This window comes from Nymphalis io, chromosome 11, assembly GCF_905147045.1.
Source record: "Nymphalis io chromosome 11, ilAglIoxx1.1, whole genome shotgun sequence".
NCBI lineage: Eukaryota > Metazoa > Arthropoda > Insecta > Lepidoptera > Nymphalidae > Nymphalis > Nymphalis io.
In genome coordinates, this window is record NC_065898.1 from 3,031,709 (window position 1) to 3,047,826 (window position 16,118).

Consider the following 16,118-nt stretch of genomic DNA (forward strand, 5'->3'; position numbering starts at 1 on the left):
AAAACAATGAGCTTCATTTTTAGCAATTATTTGGTTACCTTTTAATAATGTAAGTAATATCTAGTATGATATTATGCTCTTTGATTATTTCCCTGACTTGAGACGCGGCCGCTGTGGCAAAGTATTAAGCGTTCCAAAATAAGTAAGTACATATTCCAATCGGCAAAGAAGTAAATATATATTATCTTCAATTATACCATGTACTTCTCCACAATCTAGGACTAAGCCCTGAGTCTTTTTCTCCAGTCATTCCTTCCTTTTTGAAAATTGGGGTCCTACGGGGTCCAGTGGTAATTTAGATTTAATATATAAGAAGACTGAATGTAGTAGAAACTAGAACTTGATTAATCTATAAGCTAGACGCCTACATTAAGTCATTGTCAGATAGAAGAATTAATTTTGGGCTATTTGCCCATAATGAGATGGCCTAGTGGTTAGAACGCGTGAATCTTAACCGATGATCGTAGGCTCAAACCTGGGCAAACACCATTGAATTTTCATGTGCTTAATTTGTGATTATAATTCATGTCGTGTTTGACGGTGAAGGAAAACATCGTGAGGAAACCTGCATGTGTCTAATTTCATGGAAATTATGCCACATGTGTATTCTACAAACCCGCACCGGAGCAGCGTGGTGGAATAAGCTCCAAACCTTCTCCTCAAAACGGTGAGGAGGCCTTGGCCCAGTAGTGGGACATTAACAGGATGTTATTTTTACTTTACCATAATGCATGAGATTTCGCTAATCATTTTTAATTTGAAGATTCTTTAAATCTTTCTCATCGTTTTCTTTTAAACAGGCACGTGTAATGAACTCTTCTCCCAAAACTCATTTGAATTGGTTTTATTTTTGAATTGCAAATTATGTGCTTATATGCTAATTTGGATAACTAATAGTGAAAAGTGGTCTCAATCATCAGTCTAATAGGCTGAAACTCGTTTTATTAAAGTGATAATAATAATAGATACATCTGTACAGGGCCGAATGTAGAAGTCTAGAAGCCCTCGGTCAACTTAGGAGTGGAGGTCCCTAATTATTTTCCAATTAAGTTGAACAATTTTTTTTTATAGAATAGACCACCTGATGGTAGTGGTCACTAATGTGCAAAAACATTGGCATTATAAGCAATGTTAATTTGTTAATATTGTTTTATGTTCTTGTGGCTGTAATTACACTGGCTTACTCACCCTTCAAACCGGAACACAACAATATCAAGTATTGCTGTTTTGCGGTAGAATATCTGATGAGTGGGTGGTACCTACCCAGACGAGCTTTGGGATGTTTTTTGTTTTATAAATTTCTATTAAGGTAGGGGGTAGGTCTTATGGAACCCCAGGGCTGTAAGGCCTTCCTTTAAAGCCGGCACTGTATTTGTAACACATTGACATCTTAAAACGTTTACTTAAAAATTCTGTGTTTTTATAAATAAATATGAAAAAAAAAATTAAAATCGTATGTCCTAAAATGTACAATTTATAATGATATATATACCGACATTTTGCAAACATTTTAGAATGACCGACTCGTTGATCTAGTGGCTTGATGTTGAGGGAGGAAGTTCATTCACAGACGGCCCTGTGAAGGACGGCAGCCGTGATGGCCTCGCGCTCTAGTACGCATTAGCGAGGAGTGCGGGGGGAAGGGGGGGGGGCAAAATTCACCACCGCCGAGCCACGAGTGGAGCAAAGCACTGGAGAGGCTGCGGGTGCGTTATATCAATACGATCCCGCAGCCTCGATCACGATCTCGCAACCAGCAGTGGGTAAGAATCCCACATAACCCGGTTCCACCCCCATAGGACCCGGGTACCTTTCTGAAGGTTTCCACTGCGAGACAAAAAAAAAAGTGGCTTGATGTAAGGCCACAGACCAATAGGTCTTGGGTTCAATTCCCAGGTCGGGCCAATTAAAAGTTATTGGGTTTTTCTGTCTGAAAAATGTCAGTAGCAGCCCGGAGTCTGGAAGTTGGAAGTGTGTACACTCCTCCTCGGAAAACACGTAAAGTCGTTGGTCCTGCACCTGAACTTTTTCCGGTCGTGTCGGATTGCCGTCCCATCGGATTATGAGAGTTAGGGAATAAAGAGTGCACCTGTGTTTGCGCACACAATTGTGCACTATAATATCTCCTGCGTCGTTGGCTAAACTCTCTTGAGATTGGCCAGCGTGGCCGAAATCGGTCTGAAGGACATTATTATTATTATTATTACATTTTAGAAATAGGAAAAATAAACTAAGTTTAAACATAGTATTTATGTATGCCTCATTATTACAAGCTAATTCCCTTTTCCAGCCGAAGCCGGGATAGATGTTAGCTAATAACGGATTTAAAAAAAAAACATATTATTCTTAATATAACACATTCCAGATTAATTTCAATCATAAAAGGGATGTAAAATACTTCTCACAAAATAAACTAACTTTGCTAGTTTGGTGACTTTATAACGTGATTACGTGTATAACTTTTACACAATGAACTTTTTAACATTTAAATGTTAATGAATAGAATATTACCTACAAATTTACTGAACATTGAAGTTATATTTAAATCCAAGATCTGCTTAAAACGAAACGTTTCCAATACAAGTACAGTGCTGCCAAGGTAATGCAGACTGCACATATCGAATTTTAGGATTATTCTATACAATGCAGATATTAATATTTATTAATCTATGTAAAGAGTTCATATTATAGATGATTTTATCTTTTTGTGTGAATAGTAACATCAGCTTGAATATAATTTTAATAACTATTAAAAATGTTGAAATCTTGATCTCCCTAAAAAATTAACATAATGTCAGGCAGATTATTATGCAAACATGGTATCATTGAGTCTGACTCTTCACTAAATGTCAGTTGGATATTGCGGTTAGCGGTAGTAGGTGATCTTTTGGTGGATTTTCCGTGTTTTCTCTACTCATTTTCGCACTTTCACCATTTTTTTTAATGTTTATATTATTTAAAATTACTGAAACTTGTGATATATTTTTGGAAAAGTCAGTGTATGTTACTAAAATTTATAAATTTGGAATATAGTTGTTTATAGTCAAAGACAGGTAGTGTGTTTTTTGGACCGATTGGTTTTTTTGAGGAAATTTGTACCAGTTTTGGCGCAAGTTTGTTTGAATCTGCAACAAATGGTTTAAAAGGTGAGTACTTAGTTACTATCAAATATTTTTTTATTTCTAAGTTTATAACGTAAACATTGGTGTTTTGAGCGGGCCGTTCTATATTTAGACTTCTTCCTTAGTGGGGGATAATGTTGTTCTGTCACAATTTATTTACTTCATCATCTTAATATTGTAAAGAAATGTGGAAGTTGACTGAAGTGAAAATATAAGATATATAAAATCTTAATTATATCTTTCACAATCCTAATATCATGGTTTATTTATGTAATGTTGTACATAAATATCCAGATATGTATTTTTAAGATTTTTTGAATACACCAGATTTTATATGCCAACCATTATTTTTTAATTTATTAGTGATATAACTTATTAAACAATTATTATTTATAATAACTTATTTTGCATAACATATTTTATCTTATATTTATGTACTGATAGTTATGGAAGTTTAACAGAAGTAATAAGTATATATGTGTATTTAACAAAAATAATTTTAGACATATATAATATAAGTTGTTTTCTCAAATACACTGTATCTCGTTTAAAACTTTCAACAATATATTTTTGTGTATTCACGAAGGTTACCTTCAAATATCTGAAATTGAGAACAACAGCTGCTCTCAGCATATGATAGTACTAATTATAGATACATTTTAGATGCAGGCATAACTTGTTCTAATATCATGCTATGGAGATACTTCTAAATGTAGAATAAAAATAAAATAAAGTCACTATTGTTTTATCTTGACCATGATTTGCTAAATAAATTTAGTATATATAAAAATTGTATGACTATTACATAAATTATGCTATTTAACAATGATTTAGTTGAGTAGATAAATATTGATAAATAGCATAATATGCATTACATATATATACAATCAAGGATAATTTATGACTAAATCTATTCATGATTTATAACATGGTTGACATTTATTAATTGTAGCAATGGACAGACTCGTAACATATATTTTAATGAATAATTATTAGAATACTATTATTATGATTATTATTGTTAATTCATTTTATATTATCATAAATTATTTATTTATAGAGAAACTCAAGTATAATTATAAATATTAAGAATAATAAAGATATTGGTAGATTCTTTTACACACATATATATATACGTAAATTTATGAATAATTTTAAGTACACTTGGAATCTTGTGTAGCTGAGAATACACCAATCACAATGTTCGGTATGTTGATTTTATAACTATTTACATTATTTTTTAAATGTTACTTTTAAACACTTCAAACACATATGTGTAGTATGATATAATAAAGTAATGTTCAAGTAATATTTAAAACTTAAACTACACTAAAATAGATAGATAATATAAAATTATTGATAAGCCCATCACTGTACATTAAAAAAATTAACATAAATTGAATAAATTATTAATGTACACATAAATATACTTTATATGTTTTTAATTTAAATCGAATATTTCAATTTGAAGCTAAACCATTAATATATATATATATATATGTTAATGGTTATGAATGACAAATGTGTATCACACATTTATGATGAGTTGTTTCATCAAATACATTCATTATAAAGTTACGACTTCGACGGGAATATAATCAGCCTGGGTGGGTAGCATCCACTTATATATATATTCTACCGCCAATCATGAATACTCTGAAATGTTATGTACCACCTGAAATCGAGTGGAGTGAGTTAAAACATTTTATACTTCGCGGTTGTTAGCACATTGACAATGTAAGGAGTTTCTTATAGCGATTTTTTTTTGTGAATAACTGCAGAAGACACTGTGAGAAATATCTTTTTTAGTACTTCTTCCAGTCCGTGTCGATTTACAAAGGTAACCATTTACCATCATTTGCTCATCTGCCTTCTTAAAGTAAACAAATATTTATAAAATGTGTGATTTTTTTACTGTTACATATTTATATTCCTTGATATATTTCACTACATAATATCTTTTAAAACACACAATATTTTTGATTCTAATAAGTGTTTTAAGCACTAATAAGCATTTTCATTTAGATTTCTTAAGGCACAAAAATTATTAAAACAAACACCTTAACTTTCAACTAAATTTGAACACAAATAAAATAATTAAAACATCAATATATTCAAATTTCATTTCTTTTTTTCATATGTTTATATAATTTTAAATAATTTGGATTAAACTTTAGACACAATACCTGTTGTACTGATGCATAGTATTAAATATATATATGTCAGTGTAATATATATGTATATTTATACTTAATGGAATTTAAAATGGGAGTTGTAAGTGTACACTCCCGTGCCTCGGAAAGCACGTAAAGCCGTTGGTCCTGCGCCTGAACTCTTTCCGGTCGTGTCGGATTGCCGTCCTATCGGATTATGAGAGTAAGGGAATAGAGAGTGCACCTGTGTTTGCGCACACACCTGTGCACTATAATATCTCCTGCGTATTTGGCTAATCTCTCTTGAGATTGGCCGCCATGGCCGAAATCGGTCTGGAGGACATTATTATTGTTATTATTATACTTAATAAAGTATGTACAAAATAATATAATCTTTATTTAATAGAATATCAGTGGTATCTTCATTTGTAGGACTTGGGTGATTCAAGTGTTTGAAGAGTAACATTTATATTGAAATCGATTTAAATGATAAGGATTCAATAAATATATTTCTTTTCCAATTTTGTATTTTGGATTTGTTTTTTTTTTGTTTTTCAAGTAAGTTATTACATTGTTACCAGCTTACAAAATTACTGTTCTTATGCTAGTGTGTGTGCGAGATAGCATTGATTTCAGACATTAACCTTATGTAAGTTACGTGAATAGACTATTGAGTGTGCATACAAAGTGATATATATATATATATATATATATATATACATAAATTATTATTATAAAAAATCAGAACTGAAAGGCCTTAAATATTAACTTTTTGCATTGTATTTTATAAAATAAATGATAAATAAATAATATATAATGTCGTTTTAATTATAATTTAATAATACTAATCTTTCTTTTCTTACCTTTATTGACGTCGAGACGCACTGAAATCATCTCGAGTGTTGACTAAATTACGTCAAAACGGGTTTGTAAACCAGATGCACTGCAATATCTAGTCATTATATCAATGATGTCACCTTATGATCAAAATGCCTTCTACTATCGCAGAATCAGTTTTAATATATTTCATTATTAAAGACATATCTTATACCTGGTGGACGAGCTTCAACTTTAATTGACTAAAATTAGTTTCTCAACATATTATTGAAAACGATCTTGGATGAACACGTTCAAATTGGTCAACTACAATTGACTCGACATTGGCACTCAAAAATAAAATTAAACATCAAAATAGTATATTTTCCAATAGGCTTCTGTTCCAATAGGCTTTTAGTTAATTGTTTTACAGGATTCTTATTAAATGTAAAACTACCGGTTCGGAATGTCGATTTTACCGAGAAAAACCGGCACGAAACTCGGTAGTTACACATTTCCGACGTTTTAAATACAAATTTATGTCTAAATTTAACTACATACACTTGAATTAAAATATCCTAAAAGCAAACAAGTACAAATTCCACGCTTTTTTATATCTGTATAACCTTGACCTTATCTATTATTGTTTTTTAAAAAAATGTTTCACCGACGGACGTAAAAAAGTCTGAAGACTAAATCTACATTAATTATTACTTATCTGTACTAAAGTTAAGGTGTTTGTTTTTTTTTTACTTGAACGTTCTGAAATCTCCGAAGTCGGTTTTTGATAGCCTAATTCTTGAGGAAGGTGTACTATTTAACAACGGCCCATGGGCCGAAGCAGAAATGTTTAACGCGAGTGAAACCGCGCGGAGCATATAGTTTTTCATTCATAAAACTTTTTAGGACACAATCTCCATTTTCTCTCTAAAGGTATTCTTCAAAAGTTTTGTATGGCAATATCATAAATAAATTAAGTAATTTATTTTTTATTATATTTGTAATAATAATAATATCCTGGGTCATTACACACGCCATTTGATCCCAAACTAAGCAGAGCTTGTACTATGGAAACCAGACAGCTGATATACTACATACACTAGTTAATCTTTTGTAAATACATATTTATATAGATAATTACACCCAGACTAACTAAGGACAAACAGAAATGTTCATGCACACAAATGTCTGTCCTGGGTGGGAATCGAACGCACAACCTTCGACGTGAAAGGCAAGTATCTTCCAAACGCGCCAAACGGCCCGTCAACCCGCTATCCGCTATTATTTGTTAAAATCCTGTTTTATTTACTGATCATTTCTGCTCTGAAATAACGTAGGAAAATGAAAAAGATATTTGAGTCGTCTATTACAAAATGGAGTACCTTACCCCAAAAAGTATTTACTAAGGTACATACGAACTAGTATCACAGTTAGAATCGTTAGTAAAATATTTTCGGATTACGTTTGTTACAGACATCCCCTCCACTCTAATGACGAATCGGATTAACTGAAAAATGTCCGAATTTTCCGTCAGCTTTTATTTTATACGATTTTGCTATTTCATAAATCCGATTTGTGCTCGATGTTTGTAATTGTTTAATCTGTGTTATAGTATGGGTTTATTTAATACTATAAATTGGTTCGGCTTGATCCTTGTGTAATTGGTCTACTAAACACGTTACATGACCAGTTTAAGTTTTTAAAAGAGATAAGAAACAATTAGGAGTTTTTATTGTATTCAAATGAAATTGGATTAATTGCAACATAGACATACATTATATATACATAGATAAACGTACTGTATACGCTAGATATGTATAGGCACTATTTCTCTAAGGAAATTTGGAGTAGCTCTTCGTATAGTAATGTAAGGGCGCACTAAGGAAATATTTAAAGGGGCGTTGCACCCTATCTCCAGCTTTATTTGACGGATCCGTTCAATGTGATTATTTTTATATTCTATGCACGTTCTGAAAACCCCATCAAAGGAAGTAATACAAAAATTGTTCCAATAAATATAAAAATTTTAATAAGGTAATTTATACTTTATTGTACACCACAAAGAGAAAAATACAAAAAATGCATACAGCCTAAATAAAAGTACAAATAAATAAAAGTACAAGTACTTAGTGAAAATTAAATTATAAAACCTTTGTAAATAGATAGTCAATTACAACATTACCTGCCTCACTTATAAACGTTGCTTAACGGATATTTAATTAATCATTGATCTGTCTCTTTCTGTTGTCATTGATTTGACATTCGAAAGAAGAAAACCCAATATTATTTAACTAATAACCCCTAAATAATATTTATATGAAAAGCTGCTCATGAATAACTGTTAATTATCGACTATTTTCAAGGTAGGGATTTCGTTTTATTGTGTCGTTGAACTCTTCCTATTAAGAGTATCGCTAATTAGTCGCTTCAGACAACAAATATTTTAAATGTAATAAGTAATTAATATGATTGCGAATTGCTACTAACTAAGCTGCTAATTGCATTAGTAATGTAAAATACTTTAATGAATATTATAAGTAACTACCTGTTCCGTTCGGTTTCATCTGCGTCAAACTACTGATCCGCCCACGTAACATGATACGACTATAGTGTATATTTTTCACAATAAAAGCTTTCGAACGTAAAAAGGTTTTTTCTCAAATCGTGCTGGTAGATAAAAATTAACACAGTCTTCAGTTTTAAATGATAGTAAAGCCTGAAAATATCCCAATGCTGGGCAAAGGCGTCCTCCCCATTCTCGGAAAGGGGTTTACGGCTTATTCCACCGTTTTGCTCCAATACGAGTTGTTGGATAAATATGTTGCTGATTTTCAACAGACACACAGGTTTCCTTATGATATTTTCATTTATTGCCGAACGCGATATGAATTTTATAAACAAATTAATCGCATGAGAATTCAGTATTGCAAGGGCTTGAACTTGTGTTTGATAAGTTTTGTAAGTTATATAATAAGTCGAAAAAATCCTGACATTAGTAAGACAATGACTTATAATAACTTTGAACAAAAAAGTAAAAAATATATCATTTGTGAAATGTGTAATAAGCATACATACTATTGATATTACGAAAATAATCTTGATTGTTAATATGCACCTTGCAACAAGTTCCGGTGACTCATCGAGTAGCCTATATGGCATTCACCTTATGGAGACTGTAATACATTCTGAGGTTTGTGATTGCATATGTATAATCAGCTATAGAGCTTAGCAACTGAAAAAAAGTGCTCACCGTTTAATATAGAGAGAATTTGATCTAACTTAATTTTTGGACAGCGGTATGCCTTTGCCCTTTGAAAGTTTTGAATTTAAACTTACTAGGTTAATACATTTCTGAAAAATAAGGCACGTATACACTATTCCAATCGAATAATGAGTAAAGATAAATAACAGTAACAGCCATTTAATGTCCCACTGCTGGGCTAAGGCCTCCTCTCCCTTTTGAGGAGAAGGTAAAAAGGAAAGATAAACAAACAATAGTATTAAACATTCCATGCAATTTGTTAATAGTTCTGCTGTATTATGAATTATGAACAGTTCTTGATTAATTTACCTACTTACAAAACAACACTATTCCACTTAACTAGTTATAACCACTTTAATTTAGCTTCCAAAATTCCGATTACAACTTCGTGGACGTTAAAAACGCTATTATTTCTCAAATCTATAGTAAATATTATAGATTATACAAGACCTCGATGAATGATATCGCGTCAATGAATGATATTCGATGAAAAATTTTTATTTGTCTTAACTCCTTTTGTGGCAACAATATAGTGATCATACAAGCCAAGCTTAAATTCATACATAAGACATCCGATTACATAACACACCTTGGTTTCCAAGATCGGTGACGAATGGCATTGGCAATGAAAGGGATGGTTAATATTTCTTACAGTGTCGATGTCTATGGACGGTGGTGACCCTACTAAATTATGATTTCTATCTGAATCTAATATTGTGTTTGTTTTTTCCAGAAAATCCTATCGATGTGCCCTGAGTGATCCTTATCCTGCATTTCTCAACTTTGAAATTACTAATTATCCTATAGAAAAAAATGGTTGCGTTCAAGCATAAAGTGGTTGCGATGATATTATTTATTACGGCTTGTGTGATAGTTTTTAGCATGTACTTGTATATTTTTGAAAGATGTAATAACAAAACTGATTTGTTCATACTTGGTAATATATTTACTTTTTTAAAAAATAGCATTATTTGTATAATGCATTTGCCAAACGGCTAATGCGATTGGGTTTTTTTTTTAAGAATGAAAATGTTTTGATAAACTTATCTAAAATATAACGTACAGTAGCTTGTTTTGATAACAAACTACGTACTTAGCTTTTAAAAGTACTTTATTTGTGTGTTTTGTTGAAATAATAAAATTCCTTTTTCTTTTTTTTTGCTTTGATTCGAACTAGCAAACAATGTTAGACGTCAGTCAACTAGAAAATTAACAAGTTTCAGAACGAATTGAGTTTTTTTTTCGTCAATCAATAAGCCGGAGGCGTAATAAACGTTTTATTTCTTGTTTTACTAGACATATTTTGGAACGATTTCGATACCTAAACGTGATATATCGTGCTATTTATGTCTGTATAAATATTTAAAATATTATGTTTTCATTATTTAAACTAAAGAGAGGTAAAAATCTTATTTACGTTAAATGGAACGAAGACACAATCAAAAATAAAGCGATTAGTAGACCTCGATAGAAAACCTATACTTTGGTGATTTTGAAAAAGAGGAGTCATTATAATAGTATGTAGCCTTCTAAAAAACACGCAATGACCACATTGCGCATTGCTTTGAGTATATATCCATATATGTATAAATGTACATCGACGGTGAGCGTTCAGCGACTAGTTGCGGTCCCGAAAGTGCCCAATTAGACTGACATTTCTAATAACGAGAGATGTTCATCAAAGTTCATAACTCATCATTCCATGAACTAGTTGTAGAGCCTCGTTAGTCATTTGCTAATTAACAAGGCCGCAGGTCCTAAGGACAATTCGTCCAAACCCTGGCAAATATAAAGTTATTCGATTTTCGAAGTTCGTCTTTATATTAAATAAAATTAGTTGTAGCACCGTTTCTTGTTATGCACATGCTAACGGAATTGAATAAGGGAGAAGATTTAGTATAGGTAGAACATAACTTTTATCGTTAGAAACGTGGAAGTACCATGGTATTTTCGTCTTTATTTGCGTGTGGATCAAATTTCTCGGCGCGACCACAGCGTAAAAAAAGAATGGTCTTTAGCCTTTTTTCGAGCAGGTAACCTAAATAAAAACTCTAATATTTTAGATAAGCCTTAGACATAGTGTTGTAGATGTGTTGTAGTCTTAATCTTAAGTGGTTTCCGTCAGTCTTGGCAGTTTGCGTATAGTTTAGGATTGTTCAATATTACTGACAATTTTATTAGTGATCGTTCAGTATTATAAGTATGCCAACATTGTAACAAACATAGCATTCTTGAGCTCCAAGATTTGTAAATAACATAATTATAAATAGAATGAAGCATTTCATTTATTAGATTTGAATTTAATCTATGATATAAAATAAAAAACTAATAAAGATTTACAACTGCTCATATTGTAGACAACGAGCAAATAGGTCACCTGATGAAAAATGATCACCTTCGTCCATAGACATTAGCATTAAGGTGTTGCTGCCGCTTATTACATTGACTAACTCACAATTTAAATCGGAAGACATTAAAACATAGTAGCAATACTATGTTTAGCGGTATAGCGTATTCCAATCGAAGACGGAGTAAAGATAAACAAACCTTAGATTTACATATTCCATGCGATTTGCTAATCGCTGAAGCATATTATGCACTACAAACACTTCTTGATTTATATATTTTTATTTATAATACAACACTATTCCACTTAACCATTTATACATTATTAAACCCATTTAAATTTTACTTCCAAAGTTTAACTAACAACTTCGCCGTCTTTCAAGACTTGGGAAAAAAGAGGTTTTTTCGCGAAACCATAATGAAAATCATAGATTATTCAAGATCACGACCAATGAAATCACGTCAATATATTATGTCAAAGGAATTTATTGGTTTTAAGTTTTCTTTTATACGTGACATTGGCAGAATATTTTGCGCTTAAATAGCGTACATACACGCCAGAAAAGAAAAAAAAAATAAATAAATAAGTCTTCTTGTGGTTAGAATAGGCTACAGAGTCACTGGTCTTGATAATTAACTTTGATAATTAATCTGCCTGTGTAGACCACAAATGATTAGTCAAAATTTGTAATCTTGTTTGTTAAACTGTAACTCAATGAAAAATATTTGCTTGCGTAACCTCGGACTGACGCTTAAGAACGTTTTGTAGCCAATACAAATATTTTTTACATATTTCTTACGCTATGTAAGCTTGTGTGTAGGTAAACTAATAAAAATATGGTCTGTATAGATATTTTATAGTTATAGGAATTATTTAAGAACAAATTATAATCAACGCAGAAAACAGCCGTGAAATGTTAGTGATATGCGACATTGACCATAATAATAAAATATTTCAAGAATGCACGCAACGAGTAGGTATGTCACCATAAGTCGGTTGTCAATATTTCGCTGGTGAGTAATGAAGTGAGTTTTTACAGAATAGCAACGCTGAGCAAATTCTTCTGTTAAGGATTTTTATAATTTCTTTATCCTTCATTATTATAGTACTAATACCATTTACTGTCATTTAAGTTGCTTAGTTTCTCTTTTTCATATCGTGGTTACTTATAAGTTTGGCGACTTTTACCCCAATGTTATGTTGGCAATTCTGAATAAATAAATAGTCAGGATTAGAAATTTAACACACCACGCTCCAGAGCAATATATAAAAATTATATAAAAAAAATTTTACAATAATAAATTTTAAAAAACTTGCAGGTAATATGGGTATTTCTAAAAAGTGTATTTCGACACCGCTTAGCGGTACATCAGTGCTGACTTGAGATCTATGATCTTATTGACATTCAAATTTCTGATTATTTATATGCAAACTTCCCAGAAGCGCATGGTGCAGCCAATATAGCTTATGTAGTGTTGACTTCGACCATAGACCATAGACTATAGACATGGCACTGTAAGAATTAATAATAAAACTTATTGTCAATATGCCGCTAACAATATGAAGTGAAATGTTATATCCATTGTACCCTTTCTCTAATTACACTGGCTCACCATTGAAACAGGTCACGACGTACGTGTTCTATCCACGAGTATTCTATCATTATCTATAACATATTTGTTATCACAGTTTTTCATTAGCACGTAACATGTCGCGTACAAACACTGGTATTTCTCTACGTGTCATTTCTAAAGCCTTTGTATTAAAGTCACAAAAACGTTACACAATAATATACATTATAGTCATATTGTTAATGTCGATTATGGTGTGAATATAACATATTAGGTTTAGTTGTAGGACAACACTAATTACATCGGATATTGGTTCCACACGAAGTGAAGACTTGTATGCAAATGTTAGCCTTGGGATGTTGTTTGTATGTTAATATTATATTCCTGCAATTTATAGTGTATTGTGAATCTTGTTTTGTTTGAATATATTGAACTGACTAGTGTTATGGAACGAGAATGTACTATCAATTGAATTGTACAAAGTATAAACACAAAATATACTTCCTATATTACGGTAAAAATTAATCGAAGTACAAATATTTGAATAAAATATTCAAAAAGAAACAATTGCATCATAGCGTATCAGAGTATCAGTTACTTCCGCATTTTTAATAGTCGTACATATTTTAAATTCACTTTCACGGCGAAATATCAAATAAAGCCGATAATGAGCCATCAAATATTAGACACAAACACCTGTCTGTTACACCCTCGCTAACAGTAAAATACCATAATTGACCTTTGCCATTTTGTCCTTGTATGTAAATGTACTGGTTTGTTTTTAAAATTAAAAAAAAAATTAAGTAATATAATCAGCATACAATATAACAAAGCGTTTTTATTATAAAGATTAATAACATACTTTATTACAGACATTAAATTTTATTATTTTTATGATTTATGATTAATTTGTTAAAGTGTTATTTTGTTATTCACGTAAAATATTGTTGTTAATAAATAAAAAACAATTAATCTGAAAATTGAAAAGCAATTTTAAATAAGTTGTATCTTTCATTCATTCATTAATTTTAGTGAAATGTTTGCCTTGTTGATTAATTGCCTAATTATAAGCACTTTAGAAAAGAGTAGAATAGAAAAACTGTATTGCATACAAGTTCTTTACATAAATTACATAAGTCAGCTTAAATTAAGGATATACTACAACGAGGATGTAATGTCGGTCTTATTGCTTCTAGCAATCTCTCTCAGACAATTTTTGATGAGAGCAATATTGAACAATAAAAAGGCGTGTTTGAATAAAGCTTATGAAAAAAAAGTATTTCAGTTATTTTCATTTTGTTTAAATTCATTTTACACATTTTTTTTTAATAAAACCATAATTATTTTTAGTTATAATTACAATAATCACATATTACATGAATACAATAAATCTACATATAATCAATTAATATAAATAAAATTGGCGCCGTCATATGACGCGTTTAAAAGAATAAAAAAGAAACAATTCTTTATAAAAACATAGTTATTTCGCGTTTTTATTATTTTAATAATCCTTCAATCGGGTCTTTGTTATAGGTTATAAAAAATGTTTTATATTATGTGACAGGTTATAAAAATAAACGCGACGCGACTTTTGCGACGAAGTTACGTTAGAAAAACTACGTAGTTGTATTAGAAGGTCTATTTAAAAAAAGAATTGTATTAACTCAATTAAACGTTTCCGGCGTTCCATTTCACAAAATACTTTTTCAACTTGTCTATTTTCTATAATATACGAAATAATTTAACTTTTAAATACGTAGAATTATAATTGAATACATATGTATAAGAAATATTACATTAACGATAGTTCACGTTAAATTAAAAAAAAAAATGTAGCTAATAGTATAGCCGAGTTGGTTCAAGTCAACATATGAATATTTCGAACCGCTTGATGATAAGCTGGTGGTAGGGCTTTGTGCAAGCTCGTCTGGGTAGGTACCACCCACTCATCAGATATTCTAGCGCAAAACAGCAGTACTTGGTACTATTGTGTTCCGGTTTGAAGGTTGAGTGAGCAAGTGAAATTACAGACAGAAGAGACATAACATCTTAGTTTCCAAGGTTGGTGGCGCATTGGCGATGTAAGCGATCGTTAATATTTCTTACAATGCTAATGTCTATGGGTGTTAGTGACCACGTACCATCAGGTGGTCCATATGCTCCTCCATCTACCTATACTATAAAAAAGCTTTATAAATACTAATGAATACTTTTTAACGTAAACAAGTGAAACTTGTCCTCCATTAATTTGGCTTAATGCGTTCCGAATCCTCCCTTAATGAATTGCTGGGGTGTGGTGGCAATCGTCTAGTGACGTATGGCTAATAAAGTAACGGTATTATTCTAATGAATACCTGGAAAGTTTAATTTTTACTGTTCTATTAATTCTTTCTTTGTTTATTTAGTCAACTTAACCTGTATAATAATATCTTTTATTTTTAATATGATTACACAATACTTATTCATACTAGTTAATGAGAAGTTTCTTTTTCAATGCTTAACTGAAAAAATACTTAACCAATACACAGAAAACTTACATCAAAAGATGCAGTGCGTTTAGGAGAAGCTTTTAGTATTATATAAGTGGCTTCACAGTTTTCTCCGCTTTTAATTTTGACTAATATGGGTAGGATCAAAACTGCGACCTTAACCTCTCCGGGCCGCGCACATATTTTTAAGCTATTGACGTTAAATGTCCGCAATTCATACGTATAGTTTAAGTCAATGTGCTGTATAATAAATTATTTTAGGTCTTATTATGACCTCCAGACAGTTTGTGTCGATTTATGGTAATTTCAATAAAAACAAAAATATACATTATTCAAGTAGGTTCGTAGGAACTCC

The 16,118-nt window shown here is 31.1% G+C and overlaps 1 protein-coding gene across 1 annotated transcript in view; it reads left to right on the forward strand.

Annotated features, from left to right (window-relative positions):
- The first annotated feature begins 2,841 nt into the window (after positions 1-2,841).
- Positions 2,842-16,118, forward strand: part of LOC126771626 (beta-1,4-N-acetylgalactosaminyltransferase bre-4-like) — a 181,462-nt gene continuing 168,185 nt past the window's right edge. The window contains exon 1 of the mRNA XM_050491615.1: positions 2,842-3,146. The gene's annotated coding sequence lies outside the window, so the exon portion shown is untranslated. The remainder of the gene's footprint in view (positions 3,147-16,118) is intronic.